Source organism: Lissotriton helveticus, chromosome 2_2 (genome assembly GCF_964261635.1).
Source record: "Lissotriton helveticus chromosome 2_2, aLisHel1.1, whole genome shotgun sequence".
NCBI classification, from domain to species: domain Eukaryota; kingdom Metazoa; phylum Chordata; class Amphibia; order Caudata; family Salamandridae; genus Lissotriton; species Lissotriton helveticus.
In genome coordinates, this window is record NC_136060.1 from 191,073,356 (window position 1) to 191,092,812 (window position 19,457).

Consider the following 19,457-nt stretch of genomic DNA (forward strand, 5'->3'; position numbering starts at 1 on the left):
CATTCATTGTTGGTCTTGCTTTCACAGTTAGACAAGTTGCGCAGATAATGTTCCATAATTTTGGTCAACTTTACCAAGTCGCCCATATTATGCCCTAATGGGAATAGTGAACGTCACCCAAACCTGTTTTTGTTTAATTGGTTATGGTGTGCTGAGGTTATAACTTTGTATATACCACTTCATTTGAAAGTACTCAATACACCAACACTGGAAGAGTGTTACGGGTGAGTTGGATCTGACGGGTTGAGACCTGCAAATCACAATCGGATGTCGAGAGCAAGATAACTCGCTGAGCCACACTGCCTGCAGGTCATGCTGTTTAAGTAAGGGCCCTCACACCAGCTAAATGTTATGCTGCGATAATGGATCCAAGGCCCATACAACAGGTAAGGCAGCTGCCTTGCGGCACCAATTTGGGGAAAGGATCAAAGAGTTGTAATTTAGCTGGGGCTACAAACATGGACTTTTTGCTAGAAGGGAAGAGTGCCACAAGCAAAAAAATAATTGATGCCGTCTGCAGCAACTGTAATTGCTGTGCAGATCCTGGCTGTAGTATGCAGGACATCATGCAGCTGGAGGTTAAAAACTGTTACTGTTAGCTTAGGCTTACCTTTGCACTAAGGAACATATATTATTTTTTGTATTTTATTTATAAACTCCTTCCTGGGAGGTCTACAGTATTTCTCTAGTGCACAAGAATTATTGGCACTCTTTGAATCTGATCCCTACCGAAACAAGAAGAACGGTGACACAGGCCCTCGTCAGCAGCAGACTGGACTATGGAAGCGCACTCTACGCAGAAATCCCAGCCAAACACCAGCGACTACTACAACGCATCCAAAATGCCTCCGCCCCCCGCCGCAGCAACATCACCCCCACCTGAGAGACCTACACTGGCTCCCCGTCGACAAGAGGATCACCTTCAAGCTCCTCACCCACGCACACAAAGCACTCCACAACGCTGAACCTGCCTACCTGAACAGCAGACTCAGCTTCCACACCCTCACCCGCCAGCTCCGCTCTGCCAGCCTCGCCCTCGTCGCTGTCCCCCGCATCCAACGAACGACCTCCGGCGGCAGATCCTTCTCCTACCTCACCGCCAAGACCTGGAACACACTCCCTACCCACATACGGCAGACCCAAGACCTACTCACCTTCAGAAAACTCCTCAAGACCTGGCTCTTTTCGAGCGGTAGAAGCACCCTCCATCCCCTCCACTCAGCGCCTTGGGACCCTCACGGGTAAGTAGTGCGCTCTACAAGTACTTTGATTGATTGATTGATTGGTGTCACGTTGTTAGGTGTGGCAAAACCAACCTATCGAGTTAAATACACGAAAAGTGTAGTTTGGGTCATACCACTGGCTTGTCTGGGTGAGCATCTTTGAACCACTGACTTGAGATATTGCCAATCATGTTTGAAAGAACCAAAAGGAGTAAGTTAGTCTCACTGTCACTCTGTTGGCAGCTTGGGTGCATCCTTTTGCTTCCCAGAAAGTGTTTCTAAAGCGCCGGGACACTCTTGTTGAGTAGCCGTGCGCTATATAAATAAAACCTTAACATAACATAACATAACATATAGGACTGCATTCTGCACTATTTTACATCGGAAAAGTACACTCAATCATTACTCTTTTTGTTGCATTCCATTCTTTATCTAATGCATGCATTGTAACCCAAATGATCTTTTTTTGCTATTTTTTTCTCTGCAGGTTGTATAATGGTTATTCCCCTAATGTTTCCTTTAAAGGAATGGTCATTTGATGGTCCTACCAAACATATTTGGACACCGGTTAGCTCGTAAGATTCTGCACGCCTTCAGCTTCCCTGTTCCTGCCACTGTTGAAATGCAAATTCAGTGCAACCAGAAGATTGGAAAATGAACGTCTGAACTACTGGCTGTGCCAATGCTGGTTAACGGTCACCCAGTGAGGTGCCGATATCAAACGACGGCAGGGAAAACGAGCTGGAATCCATGGTTTACAGTGGATTTCCAGCTCGGTTTCGGAAGCTTTTAACTTCTGATATCCATTAAGGTGTGTGCAAACACCCCAGGACATCGGCACTAGCCTCAGCAAGCTCAGCAAGGGAATAAGGGCCTTTCTGGTGCTTTGGTGGCATGAGGCCCGTCCCTCCAAGGCCCCACCCCGCCCCTTCACCCAGTGAAATTTCAGTCTTAGTTGGCAGGTATGCCAATGCCGATTTCTCCGCCATGACTGCAGAAAGATCCACACTCGTAAATACCATTCAAGGGGTGAGAGTGGGTGGTTTAAGGCGTGGTTTGCCTTGGAATCTTTGAAACACCCACAACATTAATGTGTGTGGGCATTCCCAAACTCCTCCCACCCCCTTTCCACTCTGTCCACTCTGGAAATGCTCAGCCAAGGGGCTGAAGTAACTCCACTTCCATGGAAGGAAGGAGAAATTAATCACTCCCACAATTGTACGAGGTGTAGATAAAGAGCTCTCTCCAGAAGGAAAATGTTTGCCTGCAGAAAAAAAAAATATTTTACTGAAATACTTTACTTTTAATTCCATATTTGCATATGAAGAGCGATCTGTGGGTGTACATTGGTTTTATGTAACTATCTTACCTTCCGAGACACTATAAAATAATCACCCCACTTTTTGAGGACAATGTCAGTAAAGAGATCTACATTAACAGATATGTAACAATCCAAACGTAACTGCACCAGTGTCCCGCCTGCTCATGATTAGGAATACATTTATATTCTAAGAACATGCATTCCAATATAGGTGATCTAATTAAATTCGCCGATTATATTGAGAATCTATTTCAGTTTATTCACGTAAATAACAATGATTTCATGCCACTGCACTCAAAGTAGAACAGGGGTTTATTCATGGCCCATGAAATCAACTGGAATCTAGCCAAAATAGCTTGGGCGGGTAGAAATCGATTTGTGCCATGAAATGAATGCACGAAAAAAGAGTTACATATTAAAGTATATTGGTCATTTTAGGTAATTTTCTTTCAGGTCTAAAAAACTTTAACAATCCTGAATGCCATAAACTATATCTTTGGAACTCCACTGGCCCTGCATTCGGTCTTGGAAGTATTCTTAAATGACTCATGATATTCTCCATGTAAAGGGAATAACAGAAGAAGGACTTGCCATCTATAGCTCTATGTGGTAAAAGCATGTGTAAGCCTAACATAGAAAAGTTATAGTTTTATTGCGCTAAGAACAGAAATACTTATTTTTCTCCATCAGGATGGTAGTAACTACTTGCTGAGTAGAAGAAACACATTTGCTTCTAATACCCTCCAGACAAGACTACTCACCTACTGACACAGTAGTTGTACTAAGTATTGTTGCATTTGGACTCGTGTATTTCCCTACCCTGGAATTGTCTTTACTGGTTCAAAAATGGCATACACTCCTACTGAGCACGGGCACTGCCATCTTTTGATGTTTTGATTTGTTCTGCATTCCGTCCATCAACTGTCTGTCTTTTGCTTTTGAAGTCATTACGTGCACTATCACAGTAGATGAATGCTGGATGGAGAGCACGCTGGATGAAGAGCACGCTGGATGGAGAGCACACTGGAAGATCCAACAAAGATTCCTACCACACAAAGGCAGTCTGATGTGACTGGTAGTATCATCAGGTAGCAGTGTCACCACATTAAGTATGGTTTTACATACCTGTGAGGTCAAGATACAACATGGTCCCTGGGTGAGTGCATGATGGAAGGTCTGCGCTGTGGGTGTGCAAGCAAATTTCAGTACACATTGTAAGTATCATGATTTCTGTGACGTTAGGGCTTTTATTTTTAATGACTGCTGTGATCCAGCCATCGCCACATTTACTGATCACCACCACGGGGTGCCCTTGTGCTGTGTCCCCCAACAGAGAGAGCTCATAGACAGGAAATGCATTTGATAATATTGATGTTGATCTACGCAATGATACACATGTATGTATATAAACAAAATCGAATCACTGTTGTCGAAATCTCCTGATATGACCTCAATCAACTCGAGTCAAAAAAACATGGTCTGAGGCCTGAGGCTACTAATTGACAGATCACAGGTGGGGTGGCACGTAACCAGCAGGACAAACGTGCAAACAGGAAAAACCCAGATTAGTTCCATAGATAGGTAGTGACACCACAATCTTCTGAGGAGACTGGCCCCAATAAAACACACATGTCCGGAGGGGAGCTCGTTCCCAAAAAATATAAAAAGTTAGATGCCACATGAAGTTAGGAACACTCTGCCAACCAGGACACAGCACATATAGCACATGCAGTAATCACTCGCTCTACATGCCGGACATCTGGATAAGTTACCCAATGGCCCTCATTGTGTCCACGTAAGGACGAGACCCACATGAATTTTATCAGGTGGGAGTAATTTATGGCTCCATGGCTAGGCCTACATTCTTCGCCCCAAACAGGATCTATGAACTGTTTTATGATGCATCAAGAAATGTATAAAAAGATGTTCACAACATTTGTACTTCAAGTCAGTCCTCATACCTGTTTCTGTAGGCTGTACTCCCTCCCGGCCACAGTGTTTGCACAAAACTGTGCCTGTTTTACAAATCTCTTGTCTTTGTTTTTTCAAGGTAAATCCATATTTGAGCAACACATTCCTTAGTTAAAATTTGAAAACAATGCCTAGTCCTAGCTAGTTTTGTAAATAACATCAATGTCTGCAAAATAGGAACCAGCTGTGGTACACTGATTCATTAGTCACACATATGGGCACTTTTATAATTAACGAAACAGTGTGTGGAAATCAAAAAATGTGACTTAATATTAAACTGAACAAAGTAAATGTGTGTGGTCACTGATGCATGACTTACCACAATGTAAGTTACATCACATTATGTGACACCCCTACACCAGCTCAATAATTATTGGTGACAATGACTACTAACTCGGACTTTCTTCACAAACACTTTCAAATAATTACCCATCAATTGCAGTTTTCTTGTTTTGGTTTGTGATGTACTAAGCTAGTCATTAGAATTAGGTACATCACACATTAACGATGCTAGCTGGAAACTGTGCAGGAAAAAGACCTATGTGACAGGACGAAACATCATCTATACAGGAAAGCACACTTTTTAATCATATATGAAAGAAGATACCCCGACTAAAAGAAGGATAAACCAACCAGAAACGTCTTATAGAAATAAATTTCTAAATCGGAAAAAAAAATGGTGACCAAAACATCTCCTGTTTACTAAGTACTTCGGGTGAACATTAAAATCTTTTTAGCACATGCCCAGTTATGTCATTTATGGCTCAGCTCCACTTCTTGGTGGCCCATCATACATTTACACTAATAGACATAAACCCAAACAATCATGGAAACTAAAACTTACATTTTTAATTAAAAAAAGAGAATATTAAATGTAAAGTATCAAAACATTAGAAGGGTATGTGGAAGTTAGAACAAAGGACAACTAACAATTTTAAACGCAGGACATAAGCCAGATGATAGTCTACGTAGGACAAATAAAATAAATATACTAATGCAAAGAAAAGCAAATGTCTTTGAAAACAGAACAACTATGTAAGCGAAGTGGGTAGAAAGTAAATTAACCAAACGACTAACAAATGCAACAACAAATTCGATTGAAAATAAGGAGGGTAAGAACACCGTTCCTTCTGTGTGGCCATCCCTCCTTTTAAGTCCAATTTCCAGCCACTGGCCATGGGGGTTCCGCAGGGGTCCTCGCTGAGTCCCACGTTATTCAATCTATACGTGAGACCGCTGGCTGAGGTCGCCAGGCAGTGGGGCCTGACTTTGGTCTTTTACGCCGACGATACTCAGCTAGCGGTTACTCTCAGCGGGGACGCGGAGCAAGATGCCCCCAGGTTTCGGAACGGACTGAAGGCGGTGGCCAGCTGGTTGACAGCTAACTGTCTCCAGCTCAATGCCACCAAGACAGAGGTTATGGTTGTCGGGAAGAGAGTGGACTTTTGGGGGGACCAATGGTGGCCGCCGGAACTGGGACCAACTCCGACCCCGGTGTCTGAGCTGAAAAACCTGGGAGTTTGGATGGATGCCGGCCTCTTCTTTGTTGGCCACACCAAAAAAACAGCCGCTTGCTGTTTCGGCTTGTTGCGAGGATTACGACCCGTTCTCAAATACTTTGACGCCCCTACCAGGCAGCTGGTGATTCAGGCCACTGTCATCTCGCGCCTGGATTACGCCAGCTCCCTCCTGGTTGGAGCTAATCAGGCGGAAATCACCCGTCTACAACGGGTACAAAATGCTGCGGCTAGAGCGATCGTTGGCTTGCCCAGATTTTGCTCGGTGTCCAATGTTCTCCGTTCCCTTCACTGGCTTTCAGTCAGGAAGCGAATTCATTTTAAGGTTCTTTGTTTAACTTTTAAAATACTGAAAGGTATTGGCCCTCAAATTATGTCCAGCTTATTGTCCTTCTATGTACCCACGCGTGCCCTCCGTTCCCAAGGTCAGGCCCTCGCCGTAGTCCCCAGATTCAGGCTTAGCCGTTCGGGAGGGCGCTCCTTCCGCGTTAAAGCGGCTTCCATCTGGAACTCTCTTCCGTCTGATATCCGCCTGATGGAGGACCTTATGCTCTTCAGGAGAGCAATCAAACCTTTCTGTTTTAATTCCAGTTATTCCAAACGCTTTGTCTGTTCTTGTTGTGTTATTGTCCTACCTTGTCACTGCGCCAGGACGCTCCTTAGCTGGAGCAGCTGTGCGCATAACAAATAAAGATAACATAACATAACATGAAATTTGAAGAAGAGTGCTCTAAAATAGGCTACAGGTAAAAAGCAGGCAGACAACTGGCTTTTGCTCGCTTTGTCATGGGATACATATGCATGAAAGGATGATTAGAGGAGCTCACGAGGCAGAAAACAGTAGCCAGGTGTGGAGACTGGTGAAATTGGTGACTCCAGGTGTGCAGATTGCAGAAGCAACAAAAACAGCCACGCACGCCTACCTAATCCCTCAACACACAGAATCCTGCCATTTTGACGTAGGTTTCTTCTGCCTACCTGCCATGATGGCTGTGAGTCACCATGCAACGGTCTGGGTTCAAGAAGATCAAGCAGTCTTCAGGACATGTTCCTTTATGTCAAGAACCCTTTGTATGCTGGAGTGACTATACCTATCGATAAATACCCTGCAGATATGTGTGAGATATACCCGAAGGTATGCAAATCGAGTAAAAGGAAAAATAAACAACGGATGGGTACTTGAACCAGGGTTCATTGTGTATTATACATCATAGGCAGATGGGAAACCAGTGAGTAACACCAGATGAAATGACCCATTTTTCATTGAGGGACAGATTTAAAAAAATTCTACAATCGTAACAAATGTGCTTATACTCACTAATACCTCACAGACTGTATAAGTAACATAACTTCGGTTTATATTAATGCTTTCCCATGGCTCCTTAATGTGCGCTTCATATTAGTAACAAATACTCAAAAGCGTAAGCACTCTAAGCGGACCAAATACAATGTCTCTGAGTTATAACGTTACAAATGCTGCTAGTGAACGCCATCAGTGCTCTAAAAAGGCAAAGTAAGAAGTGGGGATAGGATTCCCAGGGCCAAAATGTGCATTTGACTGGGAATTAAATACCATGATGACAAAAGATGAATGGGACCAGGCACTTAATGACAAACATTCAACTAGACACCTACACCAAGGAGATAAATGAACGCAAACTAAGAAAATTTAAAAGAGACAGCACTGACTATCGCACTGGAGAGGTATACAGCTGGGCAGATATTTATGCCCGTCGACGACAACAAAGACCAACGTTTAACAGATCATCCGATGAAACCTCGTCCGATGAATCACAACAACAGCAACAAAGAAGAGGTCCGGTATCTCAACAGAAAGAAACACACCAACCTGGAGATAAACCTTCTGAAGAGAATCGCAGACAACAATCAACAATTCCTTTTTTAGAGAGAGGCCAAGGAACCCAGGAACAACCAGGAGGGGCAGGAGTAAGAACAAGACCCACAACAGAATCAGTATCCAAAAATACGAGGAGTCACAGGACTTAATCATTAACATATCCAAACACTTAATCACCAACTTTCAAAAACGTACGTTACAAAAAGGAACGTCATTTGTTCCCACCAATCATTCAAATCTCCTGGAAACACAGATTTGCCTTTACAAATTCTTAAGGAGCCTACGCCTCAGACATTTTTTCACAAATATCGTGGAGAAAACAGAACTAGGAAACACACAAAAACCAGACACACTATTGGGACTCAGAAATCCCAGCAGATTCCAACCACATACGAGCCACAAAGTACTGGATGCTTTCGAGAAAGTAGTAACCCAAGATATAATCAAAATCTTCAAATCTCCAAGATCAAAAAAAAAAAAAAATGACACAAAAAGACAGACAAGCAATTCAAAATCTAGCGAACAACAAAGACATTACGATACGTCAGGCTGACAAGGGCGGAGCCATAATTATCATGGATACTGAATTTTATGAGAAAAACGTCATACAACACATCAATGACAAAGACACTTACATGCAATTGGAGAGCGACCCAACTCAAGAATTCACAAAAATCCTAGTTACCATCATTGACAACGCAATTGACAAGGGTACCATCACCGTCAAAGACAAGGAATTTTTGGTGAAAAGCAATCCATCCCTTACATCTACATGATCCCAAAAATCCATAAACATCCAACCATTCCACCATTTCGCCCTATTGTGTCTACCGTCAACTCTATCCACGAACCAGTGGGTCAGTTTATTGACAAACATCTACAACCGCTTGTTCAAAGAATTCCTACATATATCAAAGATACCACGCACTTTTTGAATATTTTGGATGACCACAAATCAACATTCACCACAGACATGATCCTCAGTACCATAGATGTCAAGGCATTGTACACTTCCATTCCCCATAATTTGGGCCTATCGGCCATTGAAAACGCACTGCTCAACAGCGACAAAACAGATAATTTGAAAGTGTTGTTAATGGAGCTCACTCATTTCACGCTGTTTCACAGCTATTTCCAATGGAAAAATCAATTCTATGCCCAATGTTCAGGTACATCAATGGGAAATTGTGCGGCACCATCGTATGCAAACCTGTTTATGCATCAATTCGAAACAGAAAACATTCTAAACAACAGTAATTGGCAGGAAAATCTCATCTTATACAAGATACATAGACGACATTTTCGTTTTATGGAGAGGATCACATTCTGAATTACAAACAGCAATTCACAATCTGAATGAAGTCAACGAACGGATCCAATTCACATCTAACATAAGTAACACGCAGGTATCCTTCTTGGATGTTCTTGTGACCAAACATCATAACACATTAGAAACCAGTGTATATCAAAAAGAAACCGACAGAAACAACCTACTTCATTTTCACAGTTTTCATCCTCCTTCACTCAAAAAACATTTACCATTTTCTCAATTGCTCCGTGTTAAAAGGATCGCCTCCACACAAGATTCGTATGAACAACACAAGAAAATTACCTTGCAAAAATTTCATGATCGAAAGTATCCTGAAACCACACTGGTTGAAGCCGCTGACAGAGTACAGGGATTAAATAGAGATCAATTGCTAAAACCATCACAGACCAAAGACGAACAAAGAGCTGTATTCGTATCAAAATACTCCACGCGAAGTCACCACATCAAAAAAGCGATCTTGAAAAATTGGCCATTATTAGCCCTAGAGGAAGATTTCAAGGGACTATTTACCAGCAATCCACGCTTCGCTTACCAAAGAACCAAAAATATCAAAGAACTACTCAATCAAAGAAACGACACTTCCACAAAAACATATAAAGGAACATTACCCTGTCACAATTGTGGAAATTGTAACGCCATCATTAAAGGGAATGAAATCACACACCCATTAAAAGGAACGAAAATCCAATTGAATGTCAATGGAACGTGTGATAGCACGAATCTAGTATACATGCTAAAATGCCCATGTGGCCTCGCATACGTGGGAAAAACAGCAAGAAAAATAAAAACTAGACTTTTTGAACACAAAAGCAACATCCGTTTGAAATCTTTGAAATCCACCGTGGCCATTCACTTTAATGAACAGAATCATAATCTCAGTCAACTGAGATTCTGTATTCTAGAACTGGTACCTATACTACCAGGAAGAGACAATACCCAACATTTACTCAGGAGAGAACTCTTTTGGATACACCGGTTGTCATCCATACAACCGAAAGGTCTCAACGAACGTTTAGAATACAGCTGCCATTTATAATTGTAGCATTGTCTTGTCACCTTATGATTTATGTGTCATTACCTTTAAGCACATATCGTTTTGTCAATTTAATCTATTGTTGTATTCTACATGATGTATAGCAATTCATCCCAGTATACTTCTCCGCTTTCATGACTGTATTCTATCAAACTCATCATATTACCCACACCAGCAATTTCCAGTTTTCTTTTCAACAACTTTGATCCTCCACATCGATTTTCATTTTTTTTCCTTTACACACCATTCTTTGTCCACCGTTTTCGCTATCATAAAGTTCATCTCGTAAAATAAAAAAAGATTGCATCGAGCGCTCAGTCCCTTGACTCGGTTTACACCAATAAGAATAGTTTGTTCTTCTGGTCCGGTCACGGATCTCCCGGGAACCTATCAGGAATCACGTTAGTGAATCGCCTACTAATATACTACCGGCACTCACTTTCTAACCATAGTTCACCTTACTACGAAATTTGAACACGTCCGACCGTCCGACATTACACGGTAAGCTCATAGCGACGGTTATTTTAGAGAGAGAAAGTGTACATTTCGTATCACGTCAGTCGTTTGACCATTACTATTTGTTTCAGGCGACACTGTGCTGATATTTACGAAACGTGACGAATACCCTCGTGTTCAACCAGGTCAGAACCTATATCACACTCGAACGTTCAGTTCTATTCACCGGGTGCAATCTTTATTCGCTAGCATATGCACTTAATAAAACAGGCATGTACTCCATGCATGTAATCACGGGGACATTTGGCACCTACATGACCCTTCCATCGATAGCTTTTGGACTTCCCAGCCACTTTCACTAACTTTTTTATTATTTCGTTTTATTTTATTTTATTCTTTCGTTTTTCCATCTTTCATGCAAACCTGCCATAAACCATAGGTTTATTTAGCATTCAGCTTGAATGTTCATCATTTATAAAATGGTAATGGACTAAAATTATATGTACAACCTAATTGTATGCTTTACTCTGATTACTTTTAGACTCTAAGTCCCCTGATGAAGGGCAAATGCCCGAAATGCATTGGGCGAAAAACAACAAGCAATGTAACATTATGATGAAATAATGTGAAATTTCAATAGCCAAAAAGGAATAAAAAGGAACCTTGACACCATATAACTATAATTGTGATCACATCATTTAAAGAACTTTGTTCTTTTAGAGTGCACTGGAGGGACTCTGCTCCCACGGGAAACAGGGCTCATTTTGTTGTATAATTCAACTCCTAGCACAGGGAGTATTACTCCGGCGCACCAACCACCTACTTACAGGCAAACCAAGACAACCGAGTGCAGCTTCCACATCCCACGACTTGGATAACATTTGACTGGCACGCCATGCAACTTTCATAGGCTTAAACCGCCTACTATGGCACAGACCCTGTGACTACCCGCATTCCCAAAGCAGCTCTTTGCAAATGATGGGGAAATACTCAGTCTCGATGTTCCAGGTCACCAGAACTAATGCCAGCACCCTTGAACAAAGGCCTCAGGTGAAGGTGTTCTTTCATCCTTCCCATTTGGGTGCAAAATCATCTATCTTTCATCAGTGAATGGGAAGGTCTCTTGAGACCATGAAGTTCTGGAAAAATTCCAGTCCATCTTATCCAATTTCCTATTACTATTTATTACCATCAATCATCGCTAATGTAGTAGTGCTAGCTATGTTAGCTCCACTTAAGTTCAGGTCCTTAGTTCTGGTCTTAAAAACCTGTAACCTAAAAAATTATTGGAGTACCATTTTGTGGGAATACCTTTCCGGGATTTAGTATTATGGCTTTTAACCATGGTAAACCTCTCAGAATCTGCATGTTAGGGGATTTTGCTTCTCTATTTCTTGAAGAACTAAACTATAAACACTGATCTTCTAGTATTGTCTTCCAAAACCTATTTTATTAAACATTTTTCAAAGATAAAAATGTAATCACTTAAGCCAAAAGTACCTTTAGAACACGTGTATGCATCAAAGAGCTCTTTGCATTGAGGCACATCATCACATATGTAGTATTTAGTCAGGTGAAGTAATGTTAATGATTTTTTTCATTGATCGGTGCAAATACAGTCTGGGTTAAGGACCAACACTTCCACCCTCCACTTGAATCAGCTCACTCTTCCATGCTGGAGTGTTTCAGCTCTAAATGCAGTACAAGCATCTCCCAGCTATGTAGGATGGGATCCCTGGACAACAGTTAGAGATAGAGAAACGCAATAATTAGGGGGAGGCACAAATCGGGCAATGGCCTCTCTGCGACCTTTCTTCAACACATTCTAGGACTGCCTTTTCGTGGAACTCATTTGTCCACACTAATGTTTTTACGCTTCAGACAACTGGTGCAACAGGTTTTTAAGTTCAGGATCTTTTGCTGGGGAACCGTTCAAAAACAGAGGCTAATCTGCAGAAGGGGGCAGTGGCGTTCAGTCTCTTCACGGCATACAAGCTGTCGCTACATTAGATGCAACGACTTTTAGTGACTGTTCTTTCTCTGTCTTTGTTTGCCTTTCATTGATGGCGTCCTCTCTCTCCCCGCCTTTTGAACCATTTTGAGAGAATCTGTGCTGTTAAACCTAAATTATTGACGTTTTACCAACATCTACCTGCATAGACATGGTATCAATATACTGCACCCAACTCAACACCCACTTCGACTTCTGCGTGGCCTGCAAAACAGAAGCCCACTCATGAGTATAACATTAAGGAAGACCCTAGTAACCCCCCAAATCTTCTATACCCAGCATAACAAAACATGTTTATGCGGCAAATCAACCTGCTCCACACAATATAACACACCGCACTGCTCTTTAATTAATGCGAGATCAGTAGTCAAACATGCCCATGATAAAATAATGTCTGCACTACTCACACACATCTTACCCACAATTCATTTGAAATCGTCATGAATTATCACTAGCTCCCCCAACGCAAATGCACAAGTCTCTTCTCCTTTCACCTATGACGCCCTGACCGATTTGCATGGATCATTTCACTTTCTTCCTCAATGTGCCCCCATCCAAAAGGGATTTTGTTGAATGCAACAAACACTGGTTTACTGACTTCAACCATTCAAAGACCTAAAAAGGGAATAGGTACGTTTACTCCCTGCAGGAAAAAGGTTTCGTGGTAAACGTTGTTTACCCTAAAAAAGAGCCTGCCAAAGAAAAGAAAATGCATGGTGCAAATGCCTTACCCATACCACCACTGCTGACTTGAAACATGCTCACACAACCTACCACAAAGTCAAACACAAAGCCGAAAAGGCTTTCTTTGCCGACAAGTTGACTTAAGAGAAACAGCCCCAGGGAATTCCCCCATTGCACACTGAAAGCCATAATGCACACCCTAGTCCCCTGCACATACTAAGATGTTTTTAAGGACAAAATGCAAAAAAACAGACCCGACACGGTCTATATGCACCCCATCACCTCTACCTCTCCAACTACACAACAAAATCATGGGAAATGCTTCACATTCGCTCCCGCAGACAATCATGATATCTTAACTCTACTAAAGGATCAAACTTGTGCTATATAAAACTCATTAAAATTAATAAATAAATACTGCAGTCGCTGAGAGCCAGCCAGACCAAAGGGTACTCACACTCTGTTGTAAAAGCTGGCATCCAAGTAGAAACACTGTTTCCTGTGACTGCCTTAACAGCTCCTTATAATATGGCAAAGTCCCAATCCCCCTGAAACGCTCACTCCTGACCCACCTACTTAAGAAAGCAAGCTTTGATCTTGCTGACCCTAATCGCTTCTGTCCCATCCCCATATTCTCACGGACCTCCAAAGTACTGGAACTGGTGGTCACAGCTCAACTGCAAGCTTAGGTAGAAAACAGTGATTTCCTGGATTGCCACCAATCAGACTTCCGACCAAAACTTGGAGCAGTTAGCAATACTCACTGTATGGGATGATATTCTTGAAATGCATGAACAAAACGCTGTGAGCATACGCATCTTCCTTGACCTGTCATCCTCCTTCGAAACAAAAGAGCAGACAATCCTTCTGCACAGACTATAGTCAGTGGTCCAGATATCAAAGCAATTTCTCAAATGGTTCACATGTTTTCTGTTCACCATAGTGATACTGTTCTCGCAAACCATCCGTGTTGTCTACTGGTTCCAAGAGGGCTCCCCTCTGCCCCTCCCACATTATTTAAAATAAACATCAGAGCGCTCAGGGATATCCCCCATGACAATCACCTTCACTTCCATTCCTACGCTGTTGACACTCAAATCCACCTTAGGGTGTTCGATGATTTCAGTATGTTTGTAACTATATGTAATGGACTTCAGATCACAAAACCTGCACGAACTATAACATACGGAAAATAAATGTCCCAAATTATTTTTCCTACAACCTCAACTTCCCCCTCAAGCAATTAAACTCTTTATGACCACTCATACAATATTGGCCAAATGGTCCCCTACCAAGAAACCTAAAAGTCCTCCTCTGGGATGTAGTCTCAGCCTCAATTCACAGATTAGAGCAGTAGTAAAAGTCATGTTTTCCAAATTAAACTAGTCAACAAATATACTTCCACAAATAACCTTATAAAACTACCCTACAGTGGTTGATGCACTGTTTAACTCGTCTTGATTACAGCAATACCATTCATCTTGGTTTCCAGCATACCAGGTCAAGAGACAAAAAAAATGTAGAAGGTTATTTTATATGTGCCAAGGAAAGGTGGCACCTGACACCCGAGAATAAATATTTTAGCACATGATGAGACCCGGAGCCAGTCACTGCCACCCCCTTTTTCACATCTTCTTTTACTTTTTTTTTTACATATAATTAGTTGCATTGTCGTTTTTCTTTCTTATATTTGAGAAAAAATGGTTGCATGCCAGAATCTGTGATGGACAGACGTCCGAGCACTGTCACGGTTACACGAATTTTCAAGAGAATGTAACGGCTAAACTTATTGTATGTAAATGTTAAGCCAAGATCTTCTACGTCAACAAATAGATGTCTCATCATTTATATTCATGACACTCTGTGGGCGTGTTTTTTGGTTGTTCTTTCTTGCGCAACAATACTTCTAAAGATAAGTTTAAATAAAAAGTGTCAACCTAACTAAACCCAACCCTCAAGTGGAAAGAAGGATTACCTACAGACAAGCTAAGACAACACCTTCCAGATGCATACCTCCCTGGCCAGGTGTCCAACGAACCTTGTCGACCAGGCACAAGCATATAGCAGTCATTTCTGAGCCCTATGAACTTTGCAGCAGTCTAGACTCCACATTAGTTTTATGTACATATTTCGATTTCTATCCCTTTATCTTACAATAATTAAAAATGCTGCACTGCAGAAAACAGGCACATACAAGTTCCTTCTACGAGATTTGATGTGGTCTGTCCGCGTGAGTGGGCAGTGGGGGATTGAGGACACCAGAAGGGCATAATCCTTTCACCCATATGGGTAGGCAGAGTGGGAGCAAATGCATCTAAAAAATGTAAACATGCAATCATTGTTAACTACATGGGTGGTTAAGTGCCAGGCTATGCAAAACGTGTGCCACCGGGCAGGCCCTCCCGTGACATTCAGGTTAGGTTGTGAAAACTGGATGATAGTGCCTGGACTGGCACAGCGCTGATGTATAACAGGCTTTTTTCATGAAGGCCCAAAAGGCTCTTTCATTGAAGCAGAGGAAATTAATTCTTGTTCAACTGGCGTGTGATAGTAGACTGGTACGGTCTAATAATTTGGTACGGTCTAATAATTTGGTAGCTTATCGTTTAATGTTCTTTCAGTAAATTGAACAGGACACTATTTTGCAGGAACACTGTACAAGAGATAAAATGCAAATTCCTTAAAATGACTCTTTATAGGTCTGGTGTTAGCCAAGACCTTTTGATTTTAATAAACATTATATGTGAATATATACTTGTTTACAGGGGTTTTCTGCCCGCCCTCTTCATCCACTTCACAAGGAGCACATCCACACGCTGCATAGTACCCTTCCTTGCCAGGTACACTTTAAAGAAATAGCTTGAGAACCCAATTTTTTTTGGCTTTTAGCTATTTTTCTTATTGACAAGGACTGTGCACCTTCTCCAATAGTAACATTTTGCAAAACATGTAAAACAAAACAAGCACTAACAAAGCCAAAAGGATGGTGGTATAAAATGTCACATCTATTGGCTTTGCCAATGCTTGTTTTAGAGGGCCGTCATAGAGAAGAAGAAAATGAAACAAGCTGACCTGAGAAGGCACTCGTGTCTGCCTGGAAGCACTGCATCGACACTGCCGTACTCGCAGAGGCGAATAAATAAACTGCATCTCCAAAAGCTGTTAATTGCTGACATCAGCATTCTTTAAAACAGCTTGATTATCCTTGAACTATACACCGTCTATCTTTTATAGATGTCTGTAATCCAAAGCATGGATTTTTAGACACTTGTCTGGTTGTCCCGGGTAAACCACTCCAAGCTCATCATCCTTTTAGTGAACAGAGCATCAACTAACTGTTGGCAGTCCACATTGGGCCACAGTTTAGGTCCTAGAAGTCCTCAATGTTCACACAGACAAATGTTTTCCCGCCAATCATGTGTATTACGCTTAAGACTTCCATGCACTTATTTTACAGCCTCCCTAGTATTTGGGGGTAGGAATTGCACCTCGTTACAGGAGGGGGATGTGTAAGTTTTCAATACCATTGTTACAAAATTGGAAAGGTGTCACTTCAAACTACTTTAACAGCGGCTCGAGTTCTTGTATCTAAAGGAAATTTGTGAAACATTTTCACATTAACCACAGTGCAACATAAACAGGTGAATGTTGTGGTTAAATGTGTTGACAATTGCATTTAGTTCCAAGATAATTTAGTGACTAGCAGCAACGGTTGGGAAATTAATGCTTACAGTTCTGCTTAGATTGACAGCTCAAGACTTTGAATTCCAGCAGGATAACCTCAACCCCCAATCCTTCAGAGGTCAGTAAATAGAAGACCCTTAAATTGGGTGGTAGTGGATCCTGCTATTTACAGTACTTAAAAACTGCAGACATTTGGTAGAAAGTGCAATAAAAGAACAAGTCATTACTATTATAAATAACAGGCCTGTCCCCACAATCTAGTATGTGAAGATTGTCAACTGACCATAAATGCCTGCCTTCTAAGGGCCCTTATAATCACTTACAATGAAGAGAATAATGGTAAGCAAGAAAGACCCGAGAGGTTACTCACAAAACCCTGTGAAGCCGTCTCATGGGAGCCTGAAAGTTAAGAATCTACTTATTAAGGTATCTGCCAGGGAATTATACATATTAATGACTTCGTTTTTGTATATCACTACAAAATCACCAAGAACCATTATGTTTTATGATATGGATTGACTTAACATTTGTTAAATGCCTATTGGACAGATTTATAAAGATTTTACCATACTAAGGAGAGATTCTTAAGAACAAAATATATAAGAGCCTTGATGAAGTTCTAAAGGTACGCGTTGGCTAGATGTTGTTAATAAGGATATAAAGGAACAAAGGAATAAAATCATGCTTGGAAAATATACATTGGATATTTTTGGACTACAGTTCTTTTCTGGTGCACTTTTCCTGTTGTTGCTATTTCTAATCTGCTGCACAGTGGTACAGAACAACTGCAAGTACTGGATAAGCAGTTCACAGGCTCACATATTATTTTTGAACTTTGATTGAGGTGCGGACTCTCTAGTCTGCCATTGATTCATTTGTTTGGTTGTTAAATGTCATCAATATAGCAATAATGTATTAACTGATGCTTTTCCAGTGACACTCGAAAAGCCAATATATTATGTCAATCATGTGCTCATTAGCTCTTTGAAAATACGTTTAGCTATTAAATCTAACGTAGAGCCACATAAAGCTGATTGAATAACTTTATCATCTCCTGCAATAATGTAAGCCTCAAGTCGTACTGCCTCATGTTGCAGCTTCACACTTTATTTTTTATCTATGCAGGAAACCAAACATGGGAGCCATGTGGTGCCAAATGTGCTCTTCCACTGTTTTGATCAAATCTTTTGTTTACATTGTTAGCTAACTTGTTGATGGACTTAAATTTACATTTTCTCTTAAATAGTGATCTTCACATTAAATTATTTTAAACGATGAGGCCCAGATATTTATATTTATGCACTTTTTCCAGTTTTTGGTTGTTAATATACTATGATCCTTTGCAACAAGTGTTTCCAAATTAAACCTTTCCACTTTTTTTCTGCTGTGATGGTTAGGTAGTTACTCTGAGCATATTTAAGTGGTCAATGATCTTTATAGTCCTACCGCACTGTAGTACATTCTCAAAAGGTTATCTGCATAAACTAATGCTTGAATTTTGACTGTTCCCAAGTGAAGTGCATTTGACTAATTAATGTTCATTGATTTTATATAGATTATAAAGGTATTACTTAAAAAATATGGCACTACAACTCAACTTTGCTATACTCCAGAATGGCCGTGTATGGTGACAAATGTATTGTTGGTTGTTAGCTACTTAACAACTGCCCAGGTATTATGCAAATGAGCTCAAATGTATACTAGAATACTTGGTGCTGCCACACTGGGTGATATTGACCATAATCTGGATCTAGACAGATGTTCAAGAGCATTGGCAAAGTCTGTAAAAGCACATTGTAGTGGACTTGACCCAGGAATAAGAGCGGAACTTGCTTTTTATGTTAATGCCATTGAACTATACTTTGTGACATGACCTTTTTAAAGCCCGTTTGATAATTTATTATTTTTCAACTATTCCAGTAGCCCTACAGAAGCATGCTCTAAAACACCTAGTCTGGTGAATGCAATAGTGATGGCAATAGATAATTATTAGAATGTGGCCTTCCCCCCCCAATATATGCAATGCGTAGGTCAAAAAATGATAACCTCCCTTGAAAGATCACGGAGTATGGTGGACAAGCGGAGTATGGTGGACAAGCAGAGTATGGTGGACAAGCAGAGTATGGTGGACAAGCAAGGTATACGCTATGAAGCAAGTGACAGAAGCTACAAGGAGAAGCTACAAGGAATGTGGAACGAGAAGTGGCGGAAGTAGGAGGAGCTGTGAGGCGAGCACGAGTAGCTGCAAGGTCAGCAAATGCAATGCAAGGGAGTAGGCACAGCGGGAAGGCAGGAGAGTGGAGCTTTAAGTGAAGCTACAGGTCAAGTGAAAAGAGCTATGAGACAAGCAGGAGAAGCTGTCAGTTAAG

General features: G+C 41.3%; 1 protein-coding gene across 1 annotated transcript in view; it reads right to left on the minus strand.

Moving 5' to 3' along the window:
- KLF3 (KLF transcription factor 3) overlaps nucleotides 1-19,457 on the minus strand; it is an 87,301-nt gene that overhangs the window by 45,600 nt on the left and 22,244 nt on the right. The gene's annotated exons all lie outside the window — the stretch shown is intronic.